The 15,045-nt window shown below is 45.3% G+C and overlaps 1 protein-coding gene across 1 annotated transcript in view; it reads left to right on the top strand.

Moving 5' to 3' along the window:
- The first annotated feature begins 13,120 nt into the window (after positions 1-13,120).
- The window catches only part of LOC126425048 (UDP-glucosyltransferase 2-like), a 115,692-nt gene continuing 113,767 nt past the window's right edge, over positions 13,121-15,045 (top strand). The window contains exon 1 of the mRNA XM_050087957.1: positions 13,121-13,178. The gene's annotated coding sequence lies outside the window, so the exon portion shown is untranslated. The remainder of the gene's footprint in view (positions 13,179-15,045) is intronic.

The raw sequence follows: 15,045 nt of genomic DNA on the forward strand, positions 1-15,045 counted from the left end.
ATATGTGAATTCTTGTAAAGGTCAGAGCCAGTACTTAATTTCTAAATTTTTAGGTGCCGGAACTCACTTCTTCAACTACACATCTTCCACACACCTTCTCTCTCCCCCTCACTAGTTCTACTTTTTCAAATCCGTGGTAAAATTTACAATGAGAAACTATTTTTATACAAAATATTGCTCTGAAATTGATATTCGTGAACATAATTTCTCATAATAAAAACAATAAACCAACAAGATTCAATAAAAACAAAAGGTACCACCGTCTGTCCCAGTAGCAATTTCGTTCTGCTCCCTAATTCTGCTCGATACGTGTCGGAACAAGTAGCTCGTCTTAGTGACCATAATGTAACGAAACGAAAAACCGACCGGATGAAATCGATACCGGCATTTTAATTCTAAATAACCGATATTTTACGATATTTATAGGACGATAGCTATCCACATCTAGCGTGTTCTTACCAGGCCTTAATACTGCAACAATGATCCCTTGCCGACAATGCAGGGAGGATGCGCCATCGCCCCAGATTCGGTTGCAGATGGTGGCGCTGATAATCCATTGTCAGATGTTTAATCATTTGGGAATGGCGGATGTCCAGTCAAGGAGTTGTGTCAGGACTATCAGCAAGGGCAATGAGAAATTCCCACTCACTAAAGGGAGTATTATATGGATTAGGGTAGTGTGGTTCAAAAGATAGGTGTTGTCGTTACAACCGCTGTTTGAGGAGATGAAAGACAGGGCGGTAATTCTTAGATCCAGCGGTGCGAGCATAATGCTCGGCAAGACACTCTGCGATTACATCCGGATCATCACATACAGCTTCAAGCGTGGAAATTCCAGGTACGTCTGCAGGGGTCTGGTACCCATAAAGACATCTGAGCTTGTTCCAAACCTGGGAAAGAGAGGTTCATGCGCTAATGTTGGAGACGTATCGTTCCCAACACTCCTGCTTCCGTTGTCTGTTGATCTGACAGGCCCGAGCACAAAGCCATTCAAAGGCAATGAGATGCTCCAGGGATGGGTGGCGCTTTTGACTTTGAAGGCCCTCCCAATGGTCTCTGATGGCTGCAGCGTTTTCCGGCGACCACCAAGGCACTGTCTTCCGCTGGGGACAATCTGAGGACCAACGTATTGCCGATTCAGCTGCGGCAACAGTGGTAGTAGTGCCGGTCTGTATAACTTCATCGATGTTGCCATGCAACACAGGGAGATTCAATAGTGATAGCAGAAGTGAAACCGCCCCAGTCAGCCTTAGTAAGATCGCATCTGGGTAACCAATCAAGTGAGTCTCGCTGGCGAAGAGACAGGAATAATGGAATGTGGTCACTACCACACAGGTCGACGTGAGCTCTCCAAAGGATGCACGGGAGAAGGCCAGAACTTCAAACCCAGAGATCAACGGCCGTGTATATGCCATGTTTCACACCGAAATCTGTGAGAGCACCTGTACTTAGGAGGCAAAGATCGAGTTGTGTTAGTAGATCTTCGACATCTTTACAATGGCCAGTAATCTTGGTTCCACCCCATGAAGGGTTATGGATGTAAAAGTCACACAGAAGTAGAAAAGTTGGGGAGAGTTGGGAAATCAGAGCAGCCTATACAGAGTGGTCCTTGATAGTGACCGGGCCAAATATCTCACGAAATAAGCATCAAACTAAAAAACTACAAAGAACGAAACTCGTCTAGCTTCAAGGGGGAAACCGGATAGCGATGTAGTTGGCCCGCAGGATGGCCCTGCCGTAGGTCAAACGGATATCAACTGCACTTTTTTAAAATAGGAACCCCATTTTTTTTTACATATTCGTGTAGTACGTAAAGAAATATGAATGTTTTAGTTGGACGACTTTTTTCGCTTTGTGACAGATGGCGCTGTAATAGTCACAAACGTGTAAGTACGTGGTATCACGTAACATTCCGCCAGTGAGGACGGTATTTGCCTCGTGGTACATAACCCGTGTTAAAATGGACCGTTTACCAATTGCGGAAAAGGTCGATATTGTGTTGATGTATGGCTTTTGTGATCAAAATGCCCAACGGGCGTGTGCTATGTATGCTGCTCGGTATCCTGGACGACATCATTCAAGTGTCCGGACTGTTCGCCGGATAGTTACGTTATTTAAGGAAACAGGAAGTGTTCAGCCACTTGTGAAACGTCAACCCGACCTGCAACAAATGATTATGCCCAAGTAGGTATTGTAGCTGATGTCGCGGCTAATCCGCACATCGGTAGCTTACAAATTGCGCGAGAATCGGGAATCTCAAAAACGTCGGTGTTGAGAATGCTACATCAACATCGACTGCACCCGTACCATATTCCTATATACCAGGAATTCCATGGGGACGACTTTGAACGTCGTGTACAATTCTGCCACTGGGCACAAGAGAAATTACGGGACGATGACAGATTTTTTGCACGCTTTCTACTTAGCGACGAAGCGTCATTCACCAACAGCGGCAACGTAAACCGGCATAATATGTACTATTGGGCAACGGAAAATCCACGATGGCTGCGACACGTGGAACATCAGCGACCTTGGCGGGTTAATACAGGGTGTTACAAAAAGGTACTGCCAAACTTTCAGGAAACATTCCTCACACAAAAAGAAAGAAAATATGTTATGTGGACATGTGTCCGGAAGCGCTTACTTTCCATGTTTTATTTTATTACTTCTCTTCAAATCACATTAATCATGGAATGGAAACACACAGCAACAGAACATACCAGCGTGACTTCAAACACTTTGTTACAGGAAATGTTCAAAATGTCCTCCGTTAGCCAGGATACATGTATACACCCTCCGGCGCATGGAATCCCTGATGCGCTGATGCAGCCCTGGAGAATGGCGTATTGTATCACAGCCGTCGACAATACGAACACGAAGAGTCTCTACATTTGGTACCGGGGTTGCGTAAACAAGAGCTTTCAAATGCCTCCATAAATGAAAGTCAAGAGGGTTGAGGTCATGAGAACGTGGAGGCCATGGAATTGGTCCGCCTCTACCAATCCATCGGTCACCGAATCTGTTGTCGAGAAGCGTACGAACACTTCGACTGAAATGTGCAGGAGCTCCATCGTGCATGAACCACATGTTGTGTCGTACTTGTAAAGGCACATGTTCTAGCAGCACAGGTAGAGTATCCCGTATGAAATCATGATAACGTGCTCCATTGAGCGTAGGTGGAAGAAAATGGGGCCCAATCAAGACATCACCAACAATGCCTGCCCAAACGTTCACAGAAAATCTGTGTTGATGACGTGATTGCACAATTGCGTGCGGATTCTCGTCAGCCCACAGATGTTGATTGTGAAAATTTACAATTTGATCACGTTGGAATGAAGCCTCATCCGTAAAGAGAACATTTACACTGAAATGAGGAGTGACACATTGTTGGATGAACCATTCGCAGAAGTGTACCCGTGGAGGCCAATCAGCTGCTGATAGTGCCTGCACACGCTGTACATGGTACGGAAACAACTGGTTCTACCATAGCACTCTCCATACAGTGACGTGGTCAACGTTACCTTGTACAGCAGCAACTTCTCTGACGCTGACATTAGGGTTATCGTCAACTGCACGAAGAATTGCCTCGTCCATTGCAGGTGTCCTCGTCGTTCTAGGTCTTCCCCAGTCGCGAGTCATAGGGTGGAATGTTCCGTGCTCCCTAAGACGCTGATCAATTGCTTCGAACGTCTTCCTGTCGGGACACCTTCGTTCTGTAAATCTTTCTCGATACAAACGTACCGCGCCACGGCTATTGCCCCGTGCTAATCCATACATCAAATGGGCATCTGCCAACTCCGCATTTGTAAACATTGCACTGACTGCAAAACCACGTTAGTGATGAACACTAACCTGCTGATGCTACGTACTGATGTGCTTGATGCTAGTACTGTAGAGCAATGAGTCGCATGTCAACACAAGCACCAACGTCAACATTACCTTGCTTCAATTGGGCCAACTGTCGGTGAATCGAGGAAGTACAGAACATACTGACGAAACTAAAATGAGCTCTAACATGGAAATTAAGCGTTTCCGGACACATGTCCACGTAACATCTTTTCTTTATTTGTGTGTGAGGAATGTTTCCTGAAAGTTTGGCCATACCTTTTTGTAACACCCTGTATATGGTGCGTCATTATGGGAGGAAGGATAATTGGCCTCCATTTTATCGATGGCAATCTGAATGGTGCAATGTATGCTGATTTCCTACGTAATGTTCTACCGATGTTACTACAAGATGTTTGACAGCATGACAGAATGGCGATGTACTTCCAACACGACGGATGACCGGCACATAGCTCGCGTGCGGTTGAAGCGGTATTGAATAGCACATTTCATGACAGGTGGATTGGTCGTCCAACGACCGTAGCATGGCCCGCACGTTCACCAGATCCGACGTCCCGGGTTTCTTTCAACGGGGAAAGTTGAAGGATATTTGCTATCGTGATCCACCGACAACGCCTGACAACACCCGTCAGCGCATTGTCAATGCACGTGCGAACATTACGGAAGGCGAACTACCCGCCGTTGAATGTCGTTAAACGCATTGAGGTTGACGGAAATCATTTTGAGCATTTATTGCATTAATGTGGTATTTACAGGTAATCACGCTGTAACAGCATGAGTTCTCAGAAATGGTAAGTTCACAAAGGTACATGTATCACATTGGAACAACCGAAATAAAATGTTCCAATGTACCTACGTTCTGCATTTTAATTTAAAAAACCTACCTCTTACCAACTGTTCGTCTAAAATTGTGAGCCATATGTTTGTGACTATTACTGCGCCATCTATCACAAAGCGAAAAAAGTAGTCCAACTAAAACGTTCATATTTCTTTACGCACTACACGAATACGTAATAAAAAAATCGGGGTTCATATTTAAAAAAAACGCAGTTGATATCCGTTTGACCTATGGCAGCGCCATCTAGTGGGCCAGCCATAGCGCCATCTGGTTTCCCCCTTCATGCTAGACAATGTTTCGTCTTTGTAGTTTCTTCGTTTGACGCTTATTTTGTGAGATATTTTGCCCAGTCACGATCAATGGACCACCCTGTATAAGGTGCAGCACTTCACCGTCTGGAGAATATGTAGATGTTACAGATGATAATTTCCCATGTTGTCCTCATCCTGACAGCCACAGCATTTAAAGCTGTTTGAAGGGGCACAGGTTTGCTACAGACAGAGGTAAGTACAGAGGTACAAAATTCACCTGACTGCCTGTCACAGCCAGTAAGGTTTTTGTAGTACCCTTAATAGCCATGGAGAGCAGGGCTCTGCATTTCAGGAAACCAAGTTTCCTGAAGGAGAATGAAAAAAGCAGGTGTAACGCTTAAAAGTTGATGTAACTCAGTCACGTGAGAGAAAACACGGCTGCAGTTCCACTGAACCACTGAAGAATGACGCTCTCTGTCATCTGGGAAGGCCTGAAGTGACCAAGGAGGCAAATTAGGCCTCGGTATCACCTGCCGCCAGCAGCTGAGTGTTCGCATCCAGTACCACTGCATCCGAGGCGCCGGCGAGCTCTAGGTCCTCAGGGGTCATCAGAACCTCCACCTCGTGCTCGTAGGGGAGTGGTGGTGCAGGAGCCTCCAACTTGTCCTCAGATGCCAAACTGTAAGGTAGTGGTGGTGTTGAGGCCACTGGTGTCTCCTGTTTCTTAGCAAACTTCTTCGTCTGCTTGCTCTCTCGTTTCTCTTTAGGGGCTTGCTGGGAGGACTTCTTGAAAGTAGCTTCAGGCACAGAGCACGATCATGAAGCCCTTCGTCCAGCAGCTTGTGACTCTTTCAGTCACTTCATATTGGTGGAGACCTAGGAAGGGAGAGTCCCAAGGGCCCCTTCCATGCGAAAGGAGGAGGCTGTTGCTTCGCCGACTAGGGTGTGAGGACCGACGTCACTGGCATTTGGAGAGGCACTCCCCAAACCACCAAGGAGCAGGGGAATGTAATAGGGCGGTCCTGAGGGCCCACTGTACAAAGCAGAAGTGAGGAAGCTACCATCGCCAGTACAGATGATGTCAACACAGCTGCAGCATACGTAGATGTCAAATGAATGGGGTGCAACCGTTCATATTTCTGTTTAGCGTTGTGGGAAGTCAGCTGGTCCAGGGTCTTGCACTCCATAATTTTTCGCTCTTTTTGGAGTATTGTGCAGTCTGGCGAGCAGAAGGAGTGGTGCTCTCCACAGCTGACACAGGTGGGATTTGGTGCACATAGAGTATTCAGATGCAGCAGACGTCCGCAGTCTAGACATGTGACGCTGGAGTTGAATGGGAAAACATGTGTCAGCACTTTAAGCACAATGTGGGTAGGGGGACGTATGATTTTATGTCACATTGGTATACCATCAACTTAACCTTTCAGGCAATGAATCACCCTAAAAGTCCAAGATGAAGGCTCTGGTGGCAACCCTATTGTCTTTGGCCCCTATGGACGCACTGGATAAAGTGAACACCCTGCCATTCTAAATTGGCCCTGAGCTCCTCGTCAAACTGCAAGAGAAGTCTGCGATGGAAAATAATCCCCTGGATTATGGGGGGAGGGGGGTCGACGGAAAGAGGAAATCACCCAGTTGGTGAGAGGCGAGCAATGCCTGTGACTGGGCTAGGGATGCTGTCTGAATGAGGACTGTCCCATTTCTCGTCTTTGACAGCGCAGCCGCTTCCCCAAACTTGTCTTCCCAGGTTTTCCACAAAAAATAGAGGCTTTGTAGCCAGATAGTAGACCCTATCGGTTCTTCTCCAGACTAAGTACCTCTACATATAAGGCTCTCTCTTTTCCATGGTCCTTCATTCCTACTATGGCGCAGTTAGGTAGGGGAACGATTTAGGGTAATACCAGTCAGCATTGTAGTCTACCTTGCCCTTCCTGCATACTGCTGATGCAGGAGAAGACTTGGTCCGCTTCATTGCAGGTCATCCGCCATGACGTCACCCACTCCAGTCAAGGGCTCTCCCCATCGGCGCCACCCAGCCATAGCAAAGGCCACCTGGCGCGATTTCCGTTGCTGGGAGTCTTGATGCCCCACGAAGATAGGCATCTACTGCTTGGCATACATGGGGGCCTACAGCTCAGGCATTGGCAGTGCAATCACTGTGTTGTCAGGGGCTAGGATCGCGATGGTGCCTGACGGCCCTATCACGACTGACTGACTACCGTGCTGGATATTGGTTGCAGCGAAATCCAATGTTGTCATGGGTACAAGAGAGGACAGTAGAGAATAGTAGAAGATGACGTATCCCAGTGTGTGTCCTCGCCAAAATAGCTGAATTGCAGGTAGAGTCCCAGAGCCATAACAATGAGAGGTGCAGAACATCTAAGCATACTATCGATATCTGGAGCATTTTGTAAGGCATCCTTCCCCAAATGGTCCGCTAGTCTGTAGAATTTTGAAAATCTGAGGTTAAACCATAAAGGGGATCAGAGATTATTAGACCGAAAAGTGGGAGACTCCTTTCAGTCGCGTCTTACAACAGGTAAGTATACCTCGGGTTCATTCTAACCCCTGAACATGCAGAGGTCTCCAACCTTGGTTTTCTGCCTTTAGCACTTACTATTCGTAGAATCTAAATGATTGTCTCAGCTTCGATTTCAATGTGATTTCTAACAGAGATTTAAAAAATTACAATCAGTAGGAGAATACTATTTAATACCTTGTAATAATCTAACTCCCACTACTTTTCGAGAAAAGCAGTGTTTGGTGGACAGATTATGTTTCCTTTTATTTACCTACTTTATTTGATATTTTGATTCTACACTTATGCTCATAAATTAAGAATAATTGCAGAATGTGGTGGTACATTCTTGCACCAGTGCCTGTCGGAGCTCCATGTCGTAGGGGTTTGAAGACGTGCAGCAATACGTCGACCGAGAGCATCCCAGACGTGCTCGATGGGGTTTAGGTCTGGAGAACAGGCAGGCCACTCCATTCGTTTGATATGTTCTGTTTCAAGATACTCCTCCATGATGGCAGCTCGGTGGGGGCGTGCGGTATAATCCATCAGGAGGAAGGTGGGGGCCAATGCACCCCTGAAAAGTTGCAAAATGATGTCCCGACACACCTGACCTGTTACAGTTCCTCTGTCAAAGACATGCAGGGGTGTACGTGCACCAATCATAATATCACTCCACACCATTAAACCACGACCTCCATACAGACCCCTTTCAACGAAATTAAGGCGTTCGAATCTGGTCCAGATGAAAACCTGGCGAGAATAACTGTTCAGACTATACCTGGACTCGTCGGTGAACCTGGGACCACTGTTCCAATAACTATGTACCGTGTTCTTGACACCATGCTTGATGAGCTCTCCTGCGACCAGTGGAATGCACTTTGCTGGTCTCCGGGAGAATAAACCTTGTCTGTTCAGTCGACTGGAGAAAACTGTTCCAGTGGCTGCGGTAAGGTCCCGAGCGAGGCTACCTGTTGTGCTCCATGGCCGTCTGCGGGCACTGACGGTGAAATATCGATCTTCTTCTGGTGTTGTACACTGTGGACGTCCCGTACTGTAGCGCCTGGACACATTTCCTGTCTGCTGGAATCGTTGCCATAATCTTGAGATCACACTTTGTGGCACACGGAGGGCCCGTGCTACGACCTGCTGTGTAGTATTCTACCCCTCATAACGTCATCAATATGTGTTCTTTGAGCCATTTTCAACACACAGTCACCAGAGCATGTCTGAAAATGTCTGCAAACTTACTCGCTGCACCAACACACCTCAGCTTATGTGGACTGCTGCTAGCGCTACTGTGCGACGACATCAGGTCAAATGCACCGCATGGTCATACCTCGAGGTGATTTAACCCCGCAAACCGCCCACCAGAGCGTTGTTTCACCATGTATCAGAATTAACCTTAATTTATGAACATGAGTGTATATACACTATTGGCCATTAAGATTACCGGGCGAGGTGGGGCAGTGGTTAGACACTGGACTCGCATTCGGGAGGACGACGGTTCAATCCTGCGTCCGGCCATCCTGATTTAGGTTTTCCGTGATTTCCCTAAATCACTCCAGGCAAATGCCGGGATGGTTCCTCTGAAAGGGCACGGCCGCCTTCCTTCCCCGTCCTTCCCTAATCCGATGAGACCGATAACCACGCTGTCTGGTCTCCTTCCCCAAAAAACAAACCAACCTACCATTAAAATTGCTACACCACGAAGATGACGTACTACAGACACGAAATTTAACCGACAGGAAGAAGATGCTGTGATATGAAAATGATTAGCTTTCAGACCATTCACACAAGGTTGGCGCCGGTGGCGACACCTACAACGTACTGACATGAGGAAAGTTTCCAACCGATTTCTCATACACAAACAGCAGTTGACCGGCGTTGCCTCCTGAAACGTTATTGTGATGCCTCGTGTAAGGAGGAGAAATGCGTACCATCACGTTTCCGACTTTGATACGGATCGGATTGTAGCCTATCGCGATTGCGGTTTATCGTATCACGACACTGCTGCTCGCGTTGGTCGAGATCCAATGACTGTTAGCAGAATATGGAATCGGTGGGTTCAGGAGGGTAATACGGAACGCCGTGCTGGGTCCCAACGGCCTCGTATCACTAGCAGTCGAGATGACAGGCACCTTATCCGCATACCTGTAACGGATCGTGCAGCCACGTCTCGATCCCTGAGTCAACAGATGGGGACGTTTGCAAGACAACAACCATCTGTACGAACAGTTCGACGACGTTTGCAGCAGCATGGACTACCAGCTCGGAGACCGTGGCTGGGGTTACCCTTGACGCCGCATCACAGACAGGAGCGCCTGTCATGGTGTCCTCAACGACGAACCTGGGTGCACGAATGGCAAAACATCATTTCTTCGGATGAATCCAGGTTCTGTTTACAGCATCATGATGGTCGCATCCGTGTTTGGCGACATCGCGGTGAACGCACATTGGAAGCGTATATTCCTCATCGCCATACTGGCGTATCACCTGGCGTGATGGTATGGGGTGCCGTTGGTTACACGTCGCAGTCACCTCTTATCGCATTAACGGCACTTTGCACAGTGGACGTCACATTTCAGCTGTGTTACGACCCGTGGCTTTAGCCTTGATTCGCTCCCTGCGAAACCCCACATTTGAGCAGGATAATGCACGACCGCATGTTGCAGGTCCTGTACGGGCCTTTCTAGTTGCAGAAAATGTTCGACTGCTGCTCTGGCCAGCACATTCTCCAGATCTCTCACCAACTGAAAACGTCTGGTTAATGGTCGAATTAAGTCGGGTGATTCTGAAGGAATTAGATTAGGAAATGAGACACTTAAAGTAGTAAAGGAGTTTTTCTATTTGGGGAGCAAAATAACTGATGATGGTCGAAGTAGAGAGGATATAAAATGTAGGCTGGTAATGGCAAGGAAAGCGTTTCTGAAGAAGAGAAATTTGTTAACATCGAGTATAGATTTAAGTGTCAGGAAGTCATTTCTGAAAGTATTTGTATGGAGTGTAGCCATGTATGGAAGTGAAACATGGACGATAAATCGTTTGGACAAGGAGAGAATAGAAGCTTTCGAAATGTGGTGCTACAGAAGAATGCTGAAGATTAGATGGGTAGATCACATAACTAATGAGGAAGTATTGAATAGGATTGGGGAGAAGAGAAGTTTGTGGCACAACTTGACCAGAAGAAGGGATCGGTTGGTAGGACATGTTCTAAGGCATCAAGGGATCACCAATTTAGTATTGGAGGGCAGCGTGGAGGGTAAAAATCGTAGAGGGAGACCAAGAGATCAATACACTAAGCAGATTCAGAAGGATGTAGATTGCAGTAGGTACTTGGAGATGAAGAAGCTTGCACAGGGTAGAGTAGCATGGAGAGCTGCATCAAACCAGTCTCAGGACTGAAGACAACAAAAACAACAACAATGGTGGCCGAGCAACTGGCTCGTCACAATACGCCAGTCACTACTCTTGATGAACTGCGGTATCGTGTTTAAGCTGCATGGGTAGCTGTACCTGTACACGCCATCCAAGCTCTGTTGACTCAATGCCCAGGCGTATCAAGGCCGTTATTACGGACAGAGGTGGTTGTTCTGGGTACTGATTTCTCAGGATCTATGCACCCCAGTTGCGTGAAAATATAATCACATGCCAGTTCTAGTATAATATATTTGTCCAATGAATACCCGTTTATCATCTGCATTTCTTCTTGGTGTAGCGGTTTTAATGGCCAGTAGTGTATCTTGAAACATGTAACTCAAAAGTCAGAGGAAGTCGTAAGATTTTTGAACGTTTATGCGATGGAAACGGATAATCGGTTATTTGGAAAACCTGTAAACTTGAACGGTTTCAACAGTCAGGTAAAACCAGACGATGTAACCGAAAACCGCTTGTTTCAGCGATAACCGTCATCCCGACCACAGCAGAGCGTCTGCCTCTGGCCTGTGTTGACCCGCTCGCCATTCCTTAGGAATTGTCAGTTTCCTGAGCGATTAAAGTACTCATTAGCAAAGCCGCTTTATAAAAAGGGAGAAAGGGACAATGTATTTCTATGCCATCAGTGTTTGCAAAAGTTATCGAAAAGGCTGTGTATGTAAGATTAAGTGATCATTTTATAACACACGATTTGCTATCGAATGTACAGTTCGGCTTTAGAATTCGTTTATCAACTGAAAATGCTATATTCTCTTTTTTCTGTGAGGTACTGGATGGGCTAAACAAAAAGTTTCGCACGCTTGGCGTAATTTTTTGATTTTACTAAGGCATCTGACTGTGTTGATCACAAAATATTGCTCCAGAAGTTGAACCATTACGGAATAAGGGGAGTAGCTCACAATTGGTTCACCTTTAGCAACAGGCAGCAAAAGGTCCTTATTTACAGTGTTAATAACGGCTGTGATGTGGGATTTGAGTGGGGTACTGTCAAGTGGGGGGTGCCCCAGGGATCAGAGTTGGGGCTGCTCCTGTTCCTTATTTATATAAATGATATGCCCTCTAGTATTATAGGTAACTCTTAAATATTTCTGTTTGCTGATGACACTAGCTTGGTAGTAAAGGATGTTGTGTGCAACATTGACTCAGTTTCAAATTTTGCAGTACATGAGCTCAGTTCATGGCTTGTAGAAAATAAACTAACGTTAAGTCACAGTAAGACTCAGTTTATACAGTTTCTGACACACAATTCAACAATTCCTGACGTTTTAATCACACAGAAAGGGCATATGATTAGTGAAACTGAACAGTTCAAATTTTTAGGTATTCAGATAGGTAGTAAGCTGTTGTGGAAAGCCCACATTCAGGATCTTGTTCAAAGACTTAATACTGCCATTTTTACTATTCGAACAGTATCAAAAGTGAGTGATACTTCGACACGAAAATTAGTCTACTTTGCTTATTTTCATTCACTTATGTCGTATGGTCTTATATTTTTGGGTAACTCTTCCCATTCTAGAAGGATAATTTTGGCTCAGAAACGGGCGGTTCGGTAATAAGTGGTGTGAGTTCACCAACCTCTTGTCGACCTCTGCTCACGAGTCTGGGTATTTTGACATTGGCCTCACAATATGTGTATTCCTTATTGTCGTTTCTTGTTACCAATGTTAGTTTATTCCCAAGAATAAGCAGCATTCACTCGGTTAATACTTGGCAGAAATCAAACCTCCATTTGGATCGGACTTCCTTAACTCTTGTGCAAAAAGGTGTGCAGTATGCTGCTGCATCCATTTTCAATAAGCTGCCACTCGAATTCCAAAATCTTAGCAGTAATCCACGTGGTTTCAAATCGAAACTGAAGAGTTTCCTCATGGGTCACTCATTCTATTCTGTCGAGGAGTTCCTTGAAAAATTAAGCTGATTCTTATTGTATTGCTGATAGCGTTTACTTAAACTTATGGACTGACTTTTTTTTTCAGGTTCATGAACATTTATTTTTATCTGTTATTTCTTTTTATGTTGTAAGTTCATGTACTGGCACGTTCCATGACCTTGGAGATTTACTCCTCAATTTGGTCCTACGGAACTTGACGTGCAAATAAAATAGAATAAATCAGCAGTGAGCCTCTCTCTGCCGCCCAGCATCGGCGGCTCGTTCCGTTAACGCCCTGACAAGGTCAGACCACTTGTTCCTATTAGGACTGCGGAGGCGGAGGCGGTGGTGGCGGCACAGTGTGGCCACACAACCGGCGGCGAGGGGACGCGGGACTGCAGCCAACTCTCAGCAGCTAACAAGGTACCGCTCGTTATTCTTACGGTGGCAGGCGTGGCGCTACTGTTTTCATTGACAGCAGCGCCTACACTACCCAAGTTACTGGGCTTTCTGTAGCCTCCTACTCTCACCTGTTTCTTTTTTTATTAACTATCATTCTTCTGATTGGTTTCATGCCTTCCACCACGGCTCACTATCCTGTCCCATTTCATCCCAGGGTAGGTATTACACACTTTTGCATCAATTATCTCTTGGATGAGTGCCAGCCACTGTCGTTCTCTAGAATTTTTAACACCAATTGAATCCACCTAAGGCCATGCAAAGAAAGCTCCCACATGCACTGACGCATGTCAGTTGTCATATCACTGCAGTCATGGACTGTGCGGCTGATCCCGGCGGAGGTTCGAGTCCTCCCTCGGGCAAGGGTGTGTGTGTTTGTCCTTAGGATAATTTAGGTTAAGTAGTGTGTAAGCTTAGGGACTGATGACCTTAGCAGTTAAGTCCCATAAGATTTCACACACACACACAGAGTTGTCATATAACACTAGACCTTCGTCTTGTTAGTATTATCAGCTTATTCGTTGTTCGCCGATTTTGAACAGAATGTCTACATTTTTTACATCATCAGTCTACCTAATTTTTTCCTGCAGTTCCCACTGTCCGTGTCAGTTGATTATTTGCTAAAATAGTTTCAGGTAGCGTGGACGACTTGTAAAACTAATTTTGGTGCTGTGAAATAAGTTATTGTACTAGATATCAAGTCTGTGAGTTACGCAAACATATGTGTTTTATATAAACAAAACATATTTAACAACTTTGTGCCATGGTCAGTTGATGTTTTTGTTGTGGTCTTCAGTCCTGAGACTGGTTTGATGCAGCTCGCCATGCTACTCTATCCTGTGCAAGCTTCTTCCTCTGCAACCTAGATCCTTCTGAATCTGCTTAGTGTCTTCATCTCTTGGTCGCCCTCTACGGGTTTTACCCTCCAATGCTAAATTTGTGATTCCCTAATGCCTCAGAACATGTCCTACCAACCGATTCCTTCTTCTTGTCAACTCTTCTCCCCAATTCTATTCAATACCTCCTCATTAGTTATGAGATCTACCCATCTAATCTTCAGCATTCTTCTGTAGCACCACATTTCGAAAGCGTCTATTCTCTTCTTGTCCAAAATATTTATCGTCCATGTTTCACTTCCATACAAGGCTACACTCCATACAAATACTTTCAGAAACGACTTCCTGACACATCTATACTCGATGTTAACAAATTTCTCTTCTTCAGAAACGCTTTCCTTACCATTGCCAGTCTACATTTTATATCCTCTCTACTTCGACCATCATCAGTTATTTTGCTCCCCAAATAGCAAAACTCCTTTACTACTTTAAGTGTCTCATTTCCTAATCTAATTCCCTCAGCATCGCCCGACTTAATTCGACTACATTCCATGATCCTCGTTTTGCTTTTGTTGATGTTCATCTTATATCCACCTTTCAAGACACTGTCCATTCCGTTCAACTCCTCTTCCAAGTCCTTTGCTGTCTCTGACAGAATTACAATCTCATCGGCGAACCTCAAAGTTTTTATTTCTTCTCCGCGGATTTTAATACCTATTCCGAATCATTCTTTTGTTTACTGCTTGCTCAATATACAGTGAGTATTCTTTATTCAGTTTCGTAAAATGTAAACATGTTTTAAGTAATAATTATGCAAGCAATTCGCTCTAAAACCGTTATCGTTTGTTGTTGTCATTAACTTTTTTTTTACATTTTTGAGTTAAGTAGTACCGTCTGTACATTATAGCACGTTGATAACATGTCTCCTGCAATTAAATAATATTACCAGGAGTTTGGTAGGCAAGCTAACAAACCGCTTTACCTATAAACATAAT

The sequence above is a fragment of the Schistocerca serialis genome, chromosome 10 (assembly GCF_023864345.2).
Source record: "Schistocerca serialis cubense isolate TAMUIC-IGC-003099 chromosome 10, iqSchSeri2.2, whole genome shotgun sequence".
Classification (NCBI taxonomy): domain Eukaryota; kingdom Metazoa; phylum Arthropoda; class Insecta; order Orthoptera; family Acrididae; genus Schistocerca; species Schistocerca serialis.